Below are 19683 nucleotides of genomic sequence, written 5' to 3'. Positions count from 1 at the left end.
CTCCCCCTGTGGAGATTACAATTCAAGATGAGATTCGGGTGAGGACACAGTGCCAAACTGTATCAACCCTCATGGCGCATAAACTCTTAACATGAAGCTTTCAGCCTAGGAAATAGTCTATAGCCACTTCACCAAGTTGTTTTATATCAGGCTTCAAAATATTATTTAACTGACTGATAATCTCCAAATTCAAAATATATTTTAGAATACAGACTCTATACCTGGCGCTGCATTAGATGTCATATGAGACAATATCGAATTCTAACTTTATAAGTAAGGTTTTCTTCAAAACAAAGGTAATTTATTGAATTTGAAAATTATGAGATTAATAATATTAGATATTTAAATATGTCTGCAGAAACCTCGGCTGCATGTATGTGTTAAAGAATAGCTAAAACAAAGTATACTGAATGAAATAAAAACAAAAACATAAATTAGTGTGGTAGAGGACCAATAAAAGGCTTACATCAAATAAATCAAATTCTGCTTCATTAGAAAAAAAGTTAAAATAAACGAATCACTAATTTAATCTATAAAAAGGTAAGATAAAGCAGAAGTATACAAACTAAGAAAAAACGAGGAAGAAATAATTATTGTTACATAGAAAATTAAAATTGAAACAATGCAATACAAACAAACCACCCAAAGAAGAGGGAAAAATACTGCTTATTCTGCTATGTGAATATTGGAGGCGTAAACTCTACTAGCCAGCCTCACAACTATTGCTATTCTAACACCCAGCCCAGGGTAAATTATAATTGATGGTAATGCATGATGGTAATACTAGAGAAAAGGGATGCATTTTTACAAAATACAGTCTTCCAAAACTGACCCTATTAAGAGACAGAAAACTGAAGCAGTCAAATTTTCATAGAAAAAATAAAAGTTATTAAAAATTACTTTATAAAAAAGAAAAGAGAAGAGAAATTGTAGGTCGTGGTCATCTCAAAGGAAATTCTGCTGAACTTTTAGAGATCAGACAGTACCGATCTTGCACAAATTCATCAGAACATAGAAAGCAAGAAAAACTTTCAAATTATTTTTATGAAACAAATGTAACACTGATAATGAAACCTGATAAATGCAGCACACAGAGAAAAAAAATTAAAGGTAAATATCATCTATAAATAAGCATGCAAAAATATTGACTCAAATACTAGCAAAAGACCCCAACATTACATTTAGAAGATACTACATCAAGCAGGTTTTATGTCAGGAATGCAAAACTACTTCAAAATTTGAATATGTATCACAATAATTGACTATATTAATCAGTACAAGGAGAAAATTTACATTACTATCTCCATAGATCATGAAAATACATGACAATAATATCTATAATTTATTACTATTGAAAAGTCATGTAGAAAAGAAGGTAGACTATCATCTATCTATCTATCTATCAATCATCTATCTATCTATTGATATATAGAGTGAGATGGGATGAGGAGAGGGAAAGAGAAAGAGAGAAATATTCTAAAGCCAACATAATCATTTAATGGGAAAACCCTAGAGAAACAGTCCAAGTCAATGGACTTGGTCAAGGTCAACGGCAGGATGACTACTATTTCCACTGCTATTTAAGATACTTCAGTATGTACTAGCTAATGAACTTAGACTTCAGAAAACAATTGGAGACATAATATGCAAAAAATAATTAAACATCTCAATACACAGATGACATACTATTTTTCATCAGAATTCTATTGAAACAATAGTAAAAGAAACCAAAATATAAGAGAAGTTAAAGTAGCAATATACAAAATTAACATAACATCAACAGCATTTCTATTCACATATAAAAACCAGTTAGAGGATACAATGAATGAGATAATCCCATTTACAATAGCCATAAAAATCATAAAGCATTTTGTTATAAACTTAATAAAAGTGTTTAAAACCTATAAAAAAATTATCAAATATTCCTTAAAAATTAAAAAAAGGCCGTGAACAAATAGAAAGCTATTTCTTGTTTTTGGTTATGACACCTCTACATCATTAAGATGTCAGTTCTCCTCAGTAAATTTATAAATTTAATGCAGTTTTAATAAAAATTTCAACGGGAATTTTTCAATGAACATAAACAAGTTGATCCAAAATTATTGGAAAAATAAAGATAAAATGATTTCTAGGAAAACAGTAAAACAGAAGTGCTCCAAATCCCATTAGTTGTTAAAACTTAATAAAAAGCCTCTATAAACGTAGTTGTGGTGCATATGCATAAACAGACACAACAGAATAAAATGAAAAGTGATTCAGCTGCACTTAAAAATTTACTATATAATAAAAGTGGTGTCTGCCATCACTAAAAAGGTAGCAATTTGTAAAAGATCAAATTAGGTCTATTCGTCACACCATGTATGACAATCAATTTCAAATGTATCAGATGTCTGTATGTAAAAATGAGATCTGCAAATACTAGAAGAAAACATACATTACTCATAACCTGGGTTTCAAGAAGGGATTTTTAAGTCTGACTAGAAATATCAGTGCAGTAAAAAATTGATAGATTTTACTGCATCAACTTTTAATTACAAAACATTGTAAGCAAAGTGAGAAGATAAATGACAAACTGGGAGAAATCACTTGCAACATGCAGCACAGACCACATATTAAGGGCTAGTATGCCAAATTCATATAGAAATTCTAGAAATTGAGGGAAAAGGGCCAGAATTCTATAGAGAAATAGATAAAACATGAACAGACAATTCACAATTAAAAATATTAAAATAACCCTCTGTCATGTAAAAACATGTTCAACTTTACTTATACTAAGAGAAATTCAAGTTAAAATGATACAGAGATGCTGTTGTTGCTCATCCAATAGAAAAACACAATTTTAAAAACTAGACACATGAGCATGTGTGTTCACTGCAGCACTATTCACAATAGCAAAAACATGAAATCAACCTAAATGCCAATCAATGATGGACTGGGTAAAAAAAAATGTGGTACATACAGATGGTGGAATACTACGTAGCCATAAAAAATAATGATATAAGATCATTTGGAGGCACATGGATGAAGCTGGAGGCCATTATCCTTAGCAAACTAATGCAGGAACAGAAAACCAGATACCGCATGTTCTCATGTATAAGTGGGTGCTAAATGATGAAAACACATGGAGACATGGAGGGGAAAACACACTGGATTCTATCAGAGGGTGAAGGGTCAGAGGAGGGAAAGGATCAGGAAAAATAATTAATGGGTTAACTAGGCTTAATACCTGGGTGCTGAAATGATCTGTACACCAAACACCCATGAGACAAGTTTACCTATGTTACAAACTTGCACTTGTACCCCTGAACTTAAAATAAAGTTTTTTTAAAAAGATAAAAACATTTAAAAAAAATAGACAATACACTTTTTCAATGAGATTTGATAATGCTTTAGGGAAACTATCATTACTATCATTCCCCATAGACACTGCTGATGAAATGAAAAATGGGATAACATTTCTGCAGGGAGATTTGGCAGTATCTAATAAAAGTATATGGACATGTACACATAGACCCTAAGTGTGTGGGCAGCCTAAAGCATAGCTTCGAAATACACACAGCAAAACTGATAGAACTGGGGAGAAATGTGAATGCTCCTTTCTCAATATCTAATTTAAAAAATAGACAGAAAATAAGTGAGGATAAAGCAAATCTAAATAACCCTGCTGACCAACCTGATTTTATTGACATTTACATAATAATTCAGCTAACAACTGCAAAAATCCACATTTTATTCTAAACATTTTCTACTGCTTTATAGATGAGGAATCCCTAAGCAAAGAGAGATGATAAATGGGATAGATGATAGATAGATAGATGATAGATAGATAGATAGATAGATAATATATTATAAATATTTTTATGTTTATTTATATATTATAAATATTTCTCATGTTTATTTATCTAGATGTTTTATAGTTTTTATGCTATTGCTAATATATAGCGCTCATCGTATAATTTGACTTCATTACTGGTACATGGAAAAGTTCGTAGTCCTAGCATCTTGACATGATTTTTTATTTATTTGTAATTAAGAATAAAGTAGTCTTCTTTTCAATCATTATCTAACATCTTCTTAACTTATTGAATAGGTGAGAAATTCTGGAAAATTGTTACTGGCACAGCACAAATAATTTGTGCAGATTTTCTGTCCTCAAGAGGTAATACACAACTTTCAACTCCTTACATGCAGGTTATATTTTGTGACTTCCTTCCAAAGAGTACAGTGGGAGAATGGTGAAAAATGAGTAACAATACAGTGGTGAAAGCTGACAAACACCACTTCAGCCAGGTGATCAAGATCGACACCAACCATGAGAAGAAATTTGATGGTTTGTTATATAGGGATATTAAGACTGACAGAATGGACTTTTTTGTGGTAATAAAATGCTGTTATAATTCTGAATTAAGGCCATAAGGGTTAAGGCACACTCCCCTACACATAAAGAATAAATTTGTTTTAACTGTCATGGGATTTTTTTTCTTTTTCTTTTTTTAGCAGGTAGACAAAACTGGCCTTTCATATAAACAATATTAAAATAATTATAGCTCTCCAACTGCCAAGTACTCACTAACTGGCTGTCCTGTTTTGCCAATCATAACTATAGTTTTGATTGGACAAGAGACTGATTTTAATAATTTTTTTCTGAAAAAATTAAGAGACCATGAACTGGCTCTGGCTGGTTTACAGAGGCTGCAAACCGAATATCTCCATGCTCCTGCTTCACCTTTTGATGTATAGGGTCTAATTGTAATACATTTAAATGTTGCCTCTCCATCCCAAAGTAAATGTAAGATGCATGTAATGTGCATATTTGCTTATCATGCATATGCATGTCCCCCCTTCATAAATATGCATAACCTCCATATACCTGTTAAATATGTATACTTGGCCAACTCTTTCAACATAAACTCCTGTTCCACCCTCCCTTCCCACAAAGTGCCATCTTCCAGTCTCTGCCAGAGGTTATGCACACCTCCCATTCTGTCAAGATGGCCAACCTGCAGGCTGTAACCATTTATAAGAAATTAAGTCTCCTCTCCAAATGTATAAACCTCGTGATTCTTCAGTTCACAGTATCCTTGATTTGTAACCTTGACATGATATGATGAGCATGGCACTTTACTTCTGGCATCTCCATCTCAAAACCCATCACCACCATCTAATCATGATGAGAACACAAAAATAAGGGACACTTACAAAATACCTGACCAAGACTCCTCAAAACTACCATGGCCATAAAAAGAAAAAGGCTGAGAAATGGTCACAGCCAAGAGGAGCCTAATGAAAGATGGAGGATTAAAAATAATGTGGGATCCTGGAACAGAAAAACGACAGTAGGTAAAATCCAAGGAAATGTGAACAAACTATGGACATTACTTTAAAATAATGTTATCAAGGTTGGTTCATTAATTTGTAACTAATATACTGTAAGGATGCCAGGTGTTAATTATAGGAAAATGAGTATGAAATATGTGAGAACCCTGTACTAGCTCTACGACTTTTCTGTAAATCAAAAACTGTTCACAAATAAAAAGTGGGGTTTTTTTTTAATGAAATAGTCATGTTTGATACAGAGAAAAATCCAGTAAATGGATGCTACTTAGCAGTCAAAGCTTGAAAATGAGGAATGGAGACTAATAAGCAATAGAAATGTGACACTTAACCAAAAGAAATTGGATGTAGTAATATTAACAGCAGACAAAATTAAACTTAAGATAAAAAGCACAAAAAGTCCTAAAAGCAGATCACTCTTATTGACCAAGTAGCTAACCAAGAAGATATTACAGTTGTCATCTTGTGAACATCTATAAATATGCCCATAACTGGTATGAAAACAAAAACCTGATGAACATAAAGAAAGATTTGACAACTCCAAAATGGTAGCACAAAAATTGTATACCTCTCTTTCAGAAAGAAGATAAAACATTATTAAGAAAACAGAAGATTCGGATATCAAAAGTAACAAGTGTTATCTAACATGCACACAATATGAGTATCTGATTATTGTCATGTAAATATGAGATGCTTTCAATTTTTGATCATATAATGACTCACAAGGGAAATACTCATAAATTTTAAAAATTATAACATCATAGAAACCACATGCCTGTAAATTAAAAATCTACAATCGACTTTTAAAATCCTATGTGCTTGTAACACTTTAAAATACAATCCTTACATATTTTTGTCCCATTCGTATATAAAATTTTGCAACAAATCTCACATAACTCAAAACAAGGGTCATGTTCATTCTGATGTACCCACAGAGACCCAAAAGTCAGGATTTGTTTTATGTGTCAGAAAGCATCCTCATGCTAGCAAATTTAACACTGCAAGACACTTTCTTCATTTATATATATAAATACACAAACACGTACATATATATAATATATAGTATAGTATATATATAGTATATGTGTATGTGTGTGTTATATATATATATATATCTTTATTTGTCTTTATATTTATAAAGATATATATATATATATCTTTATTTGTCCAGCATTGGTCATTGTTTTCAGATAAATACCACCATTCAATTTGTGCACATTCGAAAGGACAAAAATTCCCTGTTTTAGGGAGTAAAATTAATTCATGTATATATGGGGTAATACCTATATAACTCACTAGGCTGTTATTATGGATTAAAACATAAGTAAAAATGCATTGTAAGCTACAAGAAGACAAAAAATAGACAGCATTATGTTAATTTCTTGGCAAAAACTATTACTTTCAAGCTGGTAAATAACACTACTCACACCAAAAGAAAGGCAAAGGACGTACCTTGATTTTTTTATCTATACAGATTTTCAACAAAATTAGACCCTTAGCCACTTGCTGAAAATTACCCTCGGCATATTCGTTTGCCCTCAACTTCAATAGAGAAAAACATCTTAAGCTTTATGAAAAATATGTACAATCAAATGCCTTATTATTAAATATTCAATGAAGTGTGTTAAAGCTGTCCAAAGTAATCGATGGCAAATGTAACGATTCACCACAGGCTATAGAAAGAGTCACCAAAATTGGTGCCACAGCAAGATAAAAATATGAAATGTTGAAAGAAAGCATGCACATTCCTGTTAGTAATACTTATACAGAAACTTTTATTAATTTTACTCTACTTTTCATGAGTCACTTTTTATCTTGCTGAAAAAGTGAAAGATTTTCTGCTTCAAATTAAGAAATTCAATAATAGAAAGATAGAATTCAGTAATGCACCTATAGCACTCATCCCAGTGCAATGTAAAATTTTGCATCTAATCTTACATGCCCAAAACAAAGGTAAATGTCAGGATAAAAAATGATGGATTTACAAGTGATAATACCTTCACTTGCGGTGTCCCAGTTAGAGTATCCAGATTGAGCAAATACAAGTATGAGACACCTAGTTAATCTGAATTATAGATGAATATTTTTAATAGAATTGTGTCCCAAATATTGCAAGTATATCCTATTCAATATTTAGGATAAACTTCTACTAAAAATTATTCATTTGTGTATCTGAAGTTCAAATTTAACTGGATCTTCTCTATTTTGTCTGACAGCTCTAAACCCAGTGAACCTCAAGTATTAATTTACCAACTCTGAAAAGAAACATATAGTCCACCGAATGAGAAAAGTTTGGAACATTTGATCAAATGATCACAAGGCAACTGAATCAAAATCACACAGAAAATTACCTACACATTGCCATGTATGGACACAGAAGGTAACCTGGTTTTAGGGGGGCACACTGGAGTCAAAGGTTTAAAGATTCTATTCTGTGTTTCACCCCTCACTGTACGGGTATCATAGGCCGGTTACATACTCTTTCTTAGCCTCAAGTTTATCAGATTTAAGGTGGGAATAATATTTTTATATTTGTTATTACCATAACATTGGTCAATAAAAATAGACATGATATAAATGTTTGTCCCACTTCTTTTCATTTTGGAGAGCACTAGAGGGCCCCGGTGATTTCAAAATGTATTCTTTTATTGCCAATTTTTATTTAACTTCATAGCATTAGAATATTTCTTAGCTATAAAAGCTTTAGTCCCTTAAAAATTGCAACTAGTAAATGCAAGCTGCTGACTCTGGAAGCTGTTTACGACTTAGTGAAGCATGGGAAATCCAGGTGTTTTAGTCTGTCGTGGGAGAGGTCGCAATTTTACTGAATCCTTATGCAAAAGGGAGAGCTCGAGAGTAGATAAAATGCGGAAAGACAAGCTCGGATTATCTTTCCATTTCTCCCTCGCTCATTCTTTTTGGACTATTGAGGTGTGTGTGTAGACAGCAAAGCAACTTCTTAGTGCGGTTTTGTTCTGAGAAAGATCTAAAATAACCCATTTGAGATCAGAGATATATCAAGAGGTTCACTTTCGTCCTGGGCCCAGCTTGGGTGGGTCTGGAGTTTAAAAACCATGTTTAGAGGACTGATCCTATGCCTTTTTACAACTCTAGGTCAGGGTAAAATTTCATTCTATTTTATCAGATCTTCATAAGATCCTGGGGGCAAGATGTCTAGCAAAGTTGTCAGGGTTTGTTATATGTGAGCCAATCGAGCTGATCTCTTGAGGAAGAAAATTGAGAAAAAGACATAAAAGATTTAAGAAATAAAGGGATGGATCATGAAATGGATCACCTTTAATGTTCGGCCTGAGATATAAATACAATATGGTTATTCCTTTTCTTAATTCCTTTGGTTTCTGAGGGGTGTGTGTGTGTGTGTGTGTGTGTGTTAATGGGATTCTTGAAGACATGAGGTCAATTGTCCCCAAGCGTATATTAGAGTCCCATCTGAAAAGATGCATTCCTGCAACATCAAAGGATTCTCCTCACACAGGATAATGTGGCTACAACTTGAGAAGAAAATTAAGCCAGCACTTTTAAATTTTGTTTTCCTAAAGCCTGAAGAACCTACAATAAGACCCTAAAATGTTGTGTTCCAGAGTTGAGTATGATTTTTTTACCTCTGAGCCTTTAAGACGTGTGAATTTTTAAAACATGTTGTCTAACCGGTGCCAACATGTTTGGAGACAAGATGCTGAAGTAATGTGTTTTCTACATATTGGTTTTAGTGTTTTAATGAGGACAGGCTTATTGTTAAAGCATGTGGAAATTAATTGCTATAAATCTAAGTGGTGGTAGAAAAACACTTAAACTAAGGTAGTTATTGTCTCACAGATGTCTTTTCATTTCTCACCATCTGATTGTCAATGCTAACATCATCTGGGAGGTACTGTGCTTAAGTTATTGCAGCAGTATTTGAAGTGCAAAGAAACCCTCTAGGACACTGATTAATAATAAATGTACTGAGTTTTGAGGTGCAATTTGAATTTAGATATATTCTATAACATAAAATGTTGAGATGACAGTTTATCAGAAATACATTACTAAAAGTGAAACCACATTTTAATATATTTGTTATATTGTTTATCAATATCTATTGATATCTTGTATGTATAGAGTCATATATATATATATATATTCTGTTTCATCTTGTCTATTTTAACTAGAATGTAGATCAACAGAGAACAAGTACACTGCTATGTTCACAGTGGAATATTTATTAAATAAAATAAAATTTATTAAATCTTTGGATAATTATTGCTTTTTAAAAATATTTTATTTTACTTTTGGCTGGGTGCAGTGGCTCACGCCTGTAATCCCAGCACTTTGGGAGGCCGAGGCAGGCAGATTATGAGGTCAGGAGTTCAAGACAAGCCTGGCCAACATAGTGAAACCGTGTCTCTACTAAAAATACAAAAATTAGCCAGGCGTAGTGGCCTGCGCCTGTAGTCCAGGCTACTTGGGAGCCTGAGGCAGGAGAATCGCTTGGTCCCGGGAGGCAGAGGTTGCAGTGAGCCAAGACCACGTCAATTCACTCCAGCACTCCAGCCCTCCAGCCTGGGCGACAGAGTGAGACTCCGTCTCAAAAAAAAAAAAAAAAAAAAAAATTATTTTACTTTTTACAATGAACAGGTAAAAGCGAATGTATTAACTGTATACAACATGATGTTTTCAAGTATACATACTTTGTGGGATGACTAAATCTAACTAATTAACATATGCATCACCTCATATAACTATCACTTTTGTGATGAAAACACTTTACTTCCACTGTCTTAGCATTTTTTGACAATAGAGGATAATTAGCTACAGTCACCATAGATCTCTCAAACTTATTCCTCCCGTCTAACTGAACTTTGATATTCTTTAACCAACATCTGCCCACCCCACTCCAACCCACCCAGCCTCTGGTAACCACCATTCTACTTTCTACTTCAATAAGATCAACTTTTTTAGATCCTAGGTGCAAATGAGATCATACGGTATCTTTCTTTTTGTGCTTGCTTATTTCACTTAACATAATTTCCTGGAAGGTTATCCATGCTGTTACAAATGACAAGTTTGTTATTTTTCAGTGCCGAATAGTATTCCTACCATATTTTCTTTATTCATGAATCCATTGATGGACACTTAGGTTGATTCCATATCTTGGCTGTCATGAATAGTGCTACAATGAATATGAGAGTGCAAATAACTCTTTGACATACTGATTTTTCTTTCTTTTGGATGTATACCCAGTGGTGGATTGCTGGATCATATGGTAGTTCTATTTTTAATTTTTTGAAGAACCCTCATACTGTTGTCCATAATGGCTCTACTAATTTACATTGCCATCAACAGTGTACAAGGGTTCTCTTTTCTCCACATCTGTCTGACTCTTATCACTTGTCTTTTTGATAGTAATCATTCTAATAGGTCTGAGGTGGTGATTTTAATTTGCATTTCCCTGATGATTAGTGATGTTGAACCTTTTTTCATATATACCTGTTGGTCATTTGTATATCTACATTCAGATCATTTGCCCATTTTAAAATCAGGTTACTTGTTTTCTTACTATTGAGTTGTTTGTGTTTCTTACATATCTTAGATATTAGCCCGTTATCATATGTAGAGCTTGCAAATATTTTCTCCCTTTTTTTGGTTGTCTGTTCAATCTGTTGATTGTTTTCTTTGCTGTGCAGAAGCTGCTTAGTTTGATGAAATTCCAGTTGTCTATTTTTGTATTTTCTGCCTGTGCTTTGAGAATGATATTCCTAAAGTCATTTTCCAGACCAATGTCATGGAGCTTTTCCCTATGTTTCCTTCCACTAATATTCATAGTTTTGAGTCTTACATTTAAGTCTTTAATCCATTTTGAATTGATTTTTGTTTATAATGAGAGATGAGCCTCTAGTTTTATTCTTCTTCATGTGTATATCCGGTCTTTCCAACACCATTTACTAAAGAGATCATCTTTCCCCTTTGTGTGTTTTTAGCTCCTTTGTCAAAATAAGTTGGATATAAATGCAGAGATTCATTTCTAGGCTCTCTATTCTTTTATGTTGCCCTTTGCATCTGATTTTATACCAGCACCATGCTGTTTTGGTTACTAGAGCTTTGTGATAAATTTTGAAGTCAGATAGTGTGATGCCTCCAGCCTTATTTTCTTTGTTCTTGATTGTTTTGGCTATTCAGGGTCTTTTGTGGTCACACAAAAAGTTTGTGGTTATTTTTTCTATTTTTATGAATAATGTCATTGGTACTTTGATAGACATTATATTGAATCTGTAGATCACTTTGGGTGGTGTAGACTTAACAATATTAATTCTTCAAATTCATGAACACGAGATCTCTTTCCGTTTGTCTTTGTCTTTCTCAATTTTTTTCATCAATATGTTATGGTTTTCAGTATCCAGATGGTTCAACTTTTCAGTTAAAATTCTTCCTAAGTGTTTTATGTATTATTTTTTGTAGCTATTGTGAATGGAATTTTCTTGATTTTTTTTCAGGTAGTTCATTTTTAATATGTAGAAACATTACTGATATTTGTATGCTGGTTTTGTATCCTGCTGAGTTTGTTTGTTAATTCTAACAGTTTTTGATAGAGTCTTCAGGGTTCCTGTATATATAATTATGTCATCTACAAACAGGGACAATTTAACTTATTCCTTTTCAATTTGGAATTTTACTGCTTTGATTTTGGAAGTAATTAATTAGGTAAATTTTCAGTAATAGACAACATTTCATTTTACCAGCAAACGATGGATTTCGAAAAGAAATCCCGCTTTAAAATAAATTAAATCTACAAGATATCTTGAATGCATGTTCTATAAGGCAGAACATATTTAGCAACCTATTTAGGGGAAATTACCTGTGGCATATATCCAACTACTATATCTTTATTCTAAAACTTCAATTAAAAACAACTACCAAATTAAAAATGAATATTTCTCTACTACAAACTAGAAGATTTTTCTTCATCTTATGTGAACAGGAGATATTACTTCATACCTAGTGAGGAAGTCAGCCTAGAAGTTGCAGGATTTTCTCCCTTTGCATGGGAAATAGGACAGCTAGTAAATTTCCTCTAGAAATCATGCCTTTTATTCAGAGCATCGAGTTCAGAGACATTTGAGCTTTCTGCAAATGGAAATTTACAGCAAGGCTGGAAAGTGGGTACCTTTTGATAAACAATAATTCATGTTGAATTTCTGGCTGCCTCCTATTTTAAAGTAGAGTGGTATTGTCTTTTTTCCCCTTTCCACTCCATTCTGACCCATTTTTTCTAGATTATTTCTGAGAAATTCAATTTCCCTTTTGTTTTCTCTATCAGCTTATCACAGTCCTGGTTAGTAGGATTAAATAAAGACTACTTCTTTCCTAATTTCTTATTTTCTGTTCCCCAACAAAGGACTGTGCTTTAGCAGATTAAATGGCAACTGAAAACTCATCTCATTGGGAAGGATTAAACTGTGTCATAGTAGCATTTTGCATAAACCGCATTCCAAGTATATTACAGTAACTTTTGGCTGCTTATTTCTTTCACTTTTTCACCATTTTTTTTTTGCTTTTAAAATGGTGAAGTTGTATATGACTATATTATTTGCAAAAATCATCAAATGATAGATATGGTTTTAGAGATTGCATTAAAAACCTACATACATTTTATGATTATTGGAAAATATTTAATACATTTGTCAACTTTTAAAATAATTCTTCAGAGTATTTGCTCAAAGCTAACATCTCAAATTAAAAATTAAGCAATGTTATTACATTTCTAATTCTTCATTACATTTTTTATTCTTTAAGAGTTTTCAAATATTATATGCAACACTTCAGTAATTTCAGCTATCGGTCTTTTATTTATCTAGGATTTCACTTTGGCAAATCTCACTTCCTTAAAAATATAACATGATATCATTCTTCATAAGAGAGCAACTGAGAATTTGCTATCGGAAAATAATATTAACTTTTACTCACAGTGGTAATGCTGGCTTGGATGCCTAGGCTGAGACTATAATCCAAAAACACAGTTTCATCCAAATATGCATCAAAATTCAAAGGCAAGGATTCAGTTAGAAATCATTTATTCAATCTGAAAGGGGAATCCAACAACTTAAGGCTAAATATATAATGAGTTAAAGATGTTCAAATAGCCAATTTCAATGAAAAAGCAAGTCAAGAGTAGTTCTTCAGCCCAAAAATGAGCATTCTTAATAAGTCTCTCCAAAAGAGGGGTGTCCTGCAGAGTAAAGGAATTCATAGGAAGTCCTGGGTACCTCCCACTTCTCCATCAGATCTACTCTCCACCTGCTGTTAAGTCCCGTGAGCTGACTCTTCAAAAGGACCCCCTTGCTTTCTGGCCCTCAGTTCGGTTCAACCTATCAGAATACTAGCAGGGATATGTAAAAGCAATGGCAAGAATGACAAACTATGAAGAACCAATTTAAACTCAATTTAAAACATAAGGGGAAGGCTTTGTGACATTGGTCTGGGCAATGATTTTTTTGGGGTAAGACCCCAAAAGCACTGCCTATAAAAGTGAACATAAACAAATGCGGTTATGTCAAACTAAAAAGTTCCTGCATAACAAAGGAAACAATTAACAGAGTGAAAAGATAACCAATGTTGTGAGAAAATATTTGCAAACCATACATCTGATAAGGTGTTGATATCTAAGATACTTAGGGAACTCAAGCAATTCCATAGCACAAAAACAAATAACCCCTTTAAAAATGGGCAAAGGAACTGAGTAGGCATTTCTCAAAAGAAGATATACAAATGGCCAAAGGGTATTTTACAAAAAATCAGCATCACTAATCATCAGAGAAACACAAATTAAAACCACAATGAGATGCCACCTCAAGCTTATTAGAATGTCTATTATCACAAAGTCAGAAGATACATATTGGAGCGGAAATGGAGAAAGGGAAACACTTGCACACTGTTGATAGGAATAGAAGTTGGTACAGCCATTATGGATAATGGTATGGAGGTTTTTTAAAAAATCAAAAATAGAGCTACCATATGAGCCAGCAATACCACTACTGGGTATACATCCGCAGGAAATTAAATCAACATGTCAAAGAGATATTTGCATTCCCATATTCACTGCAGCATTATCCACAATAACCAAGATACGGAATCAATCCAAGTCTTCATCAAATGATGAATGAATAAAGACAATGTGATATGATACACAATAGAATACTATTTAGCCTTGGAAAATAATAAAGTCATGTCATTTGTGACAACATGGACGAACCTGCATGATTATGTTAAGTTCAACAAACTGGTCACAGAAAGGGAAATGTCATATGATCTCACTCATATGCAGAATCTAAAACAGTTGAACTCATGGAAGTAGAGAATAGAACAGTGGTCATTAGAGGCTTGAATGAGGGTGATATTGGTTACAAAATTTCTGTTATGAGAAATAAGGTCAAGGAATCTATTGTACAACATACTATAATTAATAACAATTTATTCTGAAAATTGCTAAGAGAGTAGATTTTAAGTGTTCTCACCACAAAATATTAGTGAGGTAATGCATATGTCAATTGGTTTGATTTTGCCATTCCACCATGTATTCATATTTCAAAACGTCATGTTGTATAAGATAAATATGTATATAATTTTTATTTGTCAATTAAAAATAGATTGAAGAGAAGAAAAAAATAAAAGACTATAAAACAATGTCTAGAATATTTATTGAATGCCTAGTAGCAAATAATGATACTGATTCCAAAATCTATTAGCTAAGTCTAAACACATAGTTAACGGAGTAATTTTTTTCCATTTTGCCAGTTCTTCCCTAGTTTATATGAAATTTATGATTAGAAAGAGCTTTGGCCTTCTCTCGGGGTCTCCTGTTAATGGCAGGCAGTGGCTCCTGGATGGGTTGCAGATAACTTAACTGTGCGCCCTGCCTCCCCCTACCTGCTGTCCTCCAGGGTTGAGCTCACCAGCATGTCTATGGCACCACCCAATTGCTCACAGACTGGCTGGTCCTGGGGGGTCAATCACTGGGCAGCAAGTACATCCAGCAGACCCAGCCCCTCACCCTGGAGCACACCATCAAGTTGAACCCTCTTATCAATTATTACTTTTGGTACAAAAGAGCCACTCTGTGTGAAGGACAGCTCTGTTGCAGCCAGATTTTAGTGCATGAGGAAAGGATTTGATAAAATTAGAATGGAGAGGACTCCAGAAAGAGTTCTGATTGGACATGAGCCCCGGCTACCCCATGGGTTACCGCTACAGCTGGGAAGAACTTTCTTCAGATCACCTGGTCGGGAACTTAACCCAGGAAAAGATGAAGTTGGAGGACTAAAACGCTTAATGTCAGAGACACTGGGCGATCAAGACAGAGCTCTGGGCCGGGCGCGGTGGCTCACGCTTGTAATCCCAGCACTTTGGGAGGCCGAGGCGGGTGGATCACGAGGTCAGGAGATCGAGACCACAGTGAAACCCCGTCTCTACTAAAAATACAAAAAATTAGCCGGGCGTGGTGGCGGGCGCCTGTAGTCCCAGCTACTCGGAGAGGCTGAGGCAGGAGAATGGCGTGAACCCGGGAGGTGGAGCTTGCAGTGAGCCGAGATCGCGCCACTGCACTCCAGCCTGGGTGAAAGAGCAAGACTCCGTCTCAAAAAAAAAAAAAAAAAAAGACAGAGCTCTGAAGACTGGGTGATTGATGGCTGCACTGGTAACTGATGGAGAGCGCATTTTGAACCTCCTCGGTATCCTTATGTTCCTGCACATGTTACAAAGTCTACAGGACACAGGGAGTTGTTTTTTGGTTCAACTTCAAGAAAAAGCCTTGTTTGCAGTCCCTAAAAATTATAAGTCGGTAGATACACCATTGTGTTAATTGTATGACAGTGAACCGAGATATGGACGCATCATTTCCAGCTTCCCTCAGCTGTTGAGCAGGTCCAGTTTTATTTTCAGCTGAATCCCTGTACAGTGGAGAAGTGAAAGAAGCCAATTCTGTGAGCACAGATGTACACTGTGTAGAAGAATGAATGTGGTAGAAAAGTTTTTTTTTTTTGTTTTATCTCTTTCCCAATCCCTAAATTGCCGCCTGCTTTCTATTGTCTGAGTGATAAAGTTAATATAAAGACCTAGACAGTAGTGTAAAGAAATGTGATAACGTTTACTTTTGGTACTTTTTGTGCAACATTAAAGAAAATAGACTTCTTTCTAAAAATGGGGAGTAGCTTGAGCCATTTCATTGCAGTCATAGAAAAATAACTATTTGTTAGTGCTTTAAGGTAACTCATAGACTCTATAGCAGAAAAAAATCTTGCATACATTATTAAATGTTATGTCTATACAGCATAAATATTTACATTCATGTAGCTCATATATTCAGATTCAAAATTAAGAATCAATATGTTTTGCAATTTTTACTCCTTCATAAGAGGTTTTGAGTATTAATTAACTGTTACATATGTGTTATTTTCCTTTGTTATAGAATTTTTAACAGGCAGACAATGTGTTACTGTTAGTAGCCTATATCCCTTTTGCTATTGTCATAGATTTGTGACAAGCAATCAAATAAATTTAAAAATATTAACAAATTGTAAAAATAGGTTAATTTAAATTCTAATTGTTTTCAATGTACTCTTCCCTTATTCAACAGAAAGTTGCACTATATTACAGTATGTTCGCTGGTAAACTGAAAACGAATGCTTGCTGATGACAACCACGCAAACGGAAACACGAAGAATGAAGACACAGGCTTAAAACTGTACAAGGATTTTACAGCATTTTCTCAGTAAACAGAACAATCTCCCTCTACTCCAGCCTTTAAACAACTTCATGACTAGATAGTTAGGCTCTTCTGAAGATAAAATGAACTCTTGCAAGCTTTCGTAGAATTTTTGTTAGGAACAATCTGAAGATGGCATTCTATAGAGCATATACATATAGTGACATGTTTTGTGCACCATTAAATGCTGGATTTATGTTATATAACAACTTTTGGTGAAGTAGGCCACTTGTTCATAAGGAAAAAGATTCTCTATTTCTCTGACACCTTGATCTTTACAGATACTTAGGGGTACATTAACGTTTTCAACTTACCATGATACAGTATTGTGCATAAAAAATATAAAGTATAACACTCAAAGTATATTAGACTCTGGTGAACTATAGACCATTATCTTTTCCAAGGTTTTAAAATGATTGCTTTGATGGTTATGAGCTTGATTTTCTCAGTGCTTTACATGGAAAAAAATAGAATTTCTTTACTAGACATCACTTACTTATAACGTTCCCATATTAGGTATAAAAATAACAATAATTTTTACTGTGCAAAAGGACTTTAGATAAAAAGCACTGGAAGAATAAAATACAGTTGACTGACCAGGCGCAGTGGCTCATGCCTGTAATCCCAACACTTTGGGAGGCCAAAGTGGGCAGATCTCTTGAGGTCAGAAGTTTGAGACCAGCCTGGCCAATATGGTGAAACTCCGTCTTTACTAAAAATAAAAAATTAGCCGGGTGTGGTGGTGCAGGAGATTGAGGTATGAGAATCGCTTGAACCTGGGAGGGGGAGGTTGTAGTGAGCTGAGATCATGACGCTGCCCTCTAGCTTGGGCAACAAAGCAAGACTCTGTCTCAAAAAAAAAAAAAAAAAAAAATACAGTTGACTATGAGAATACGCCCTACTGGTTGTCCTATATTTTAAAAGAAGTTTTTACAGCATATACAATAAAACAGAACCGACTGATAACCTGGTTATTGAATCATTAATAAATAATATTAAAAGTTTCCCCCCCTTTGGCCATTTCATGGAAAACTAACAAAATATCAATGGGAATTTATTTTCAGAATATCATTCTGAATTGCTAGAAGAAATATGCAGCCTCCATATATTTGAAACAAAAGTAAAAATAATTTAGTTAGTTCACTAAACTTTTCACCAGTTGCCTATACAAAGTAAGTTATTCCATATGGTACTTCCAGGCATAAGAATTCTACCAGCAGGAACCAGAGATGAGTGAGTTATTCAGGTTGTCCTTGGTTTTTTGCCCAATGTACAACAAAGTTAACTTCTAGAATGAACTAAGAAGGCAAAAACAATCTGTATATCATAAATGTGAAAAGTTAATAATAAGTAGAATCACCACAGTGAACTGTAGGGAAACAGCAAAATCTACCTGTAGAATTAATATATTATTTATGATAGGTTTAAACTGTTATTATTTGATTTTAGAAAGCTGCACAGTATTAATTTAAGGCAGTTGTTGGTGTTACAATGTGATAATTTTATTCTTCTCATTCTACCTCCTGCTTAATTTTCCTGGTTAATTCTTGAAAACCAAGGCTGGTGATCTTTCTTTTGTAATTAAAAATATGTCTTGCAAATTTCTCTAGCTAGAGTAGATTTATAACAGCTTCATAGTATTACAAGGAAAATGTGAGCTGTTTCAAGATAGGTGGCAAATACTATATAACTGCAAAAAGCAAAAAAGCAATATTTTATTGCTGATTTACAGTGATTGTGGATTACTTCCAGTTAAGATTATCTGACTTAGCAAACAAAATTTACAGGATTTATAAGACACTTAGTTAAGTACTCTTTATTATAAGTATGTTCATGAAATATTTGGAGCATACTTACAGGAAAAATAATGTTGGTATTTATCAAAATTCCAATTTAACTGGGCTTCCTGTATTTTAATTGGCACGCAATCTTGGATGTTTATTAGTCCTCTATAGCTTGCACTTTGACCCTCAAACCAAATACGTTGTGGTTATGAAAGTCAATTCACAAATCCCATGTAAAAAGGTTTTTAAGATAAGAAGCATACAGAAAAAATACGTAATTGTAAACTCAATAAATTTTAACCATGTAAAATGTCCAGGTAATTGGCACACAGGTCAAGATGCAGAATATTCTGAGACCTTAGGTACGTTCAAGCTGTGTCCCAGTCACACCCACCCAAAGATAATTCTATCTCAGCAAAACTCATTTTATCCCTGAAGTGCTTGAGAGAGGGTATCAAGAATGAATTAGGGATTTTCAGCACCCTGGGCAGTGTCTGTCACATGATAGAGGGTATATGTGAGTGAATAATTTAATAAATATGGCAAAATATTAATACCTGTAAGTTTTGCATAGAAAATTCAGAGTATCATATTATTCAATCCATTCATTGAATGAACTTATATTGAATTCCTACTTTGAACAAGGTTCTGCTTAGGGACAAGTCATTGTCCTTATAATGCCTTAAGTAAAACACATTGGCTCAGAAACTGTATGTTGTCTAGGAACCGTGACCCACTGACTTACTTTTCTTTTTCTCACAACTTCCACTTTGCTCTTTTAGTGAAGATAAGCAAAGCTGTTGATGAGTG

At 33.9% G+C, this 19683-nt stretch overlaps 1 long non-coding RNA gene and 1 pseudogene across 1 annotated transcript; both read left to right on the top strand.

Annotated features, from left to right (window-relative positions):
* Positions 1 to 3119: 3119 nt before the first annotated feature.
* Positions 3120 to 19202, top strand: LOC115834673. Its single transcript, XR_004029555.1, has 3 exons — positions 3120 to 3318; positions 9521 to 9525; positions 19191 to 19202. It is a non-coding gene; the product is annotated as an uncharacterized LOC115834673 (long non-coding RNA).
* On the top strand, positions 15286 to 16270 carry LOC100581258 (annotated as a pseudogene).
* Positions 19203 to 19683: the final 481 nt, after the last annotated feature.

The sequence above is a fragment of the Nomascus leucogenys genome, chromosome 4 (assembly GCF_006542625.1).
Source record: "Nomascus leucogenys isolate Asia chromosome 4, Asia_NLE_v1, whole genome shotgun sequence".
Taxonomy (NCBI): Eukaryota; Metazoa; Chordata; class Mammalia; order Primates; family Hylobatidae; genus Nomascus; species Nomascus leucogenys.
This window is presented reverse-complemented; position numbering and strand designations above follow the sequence as displayed.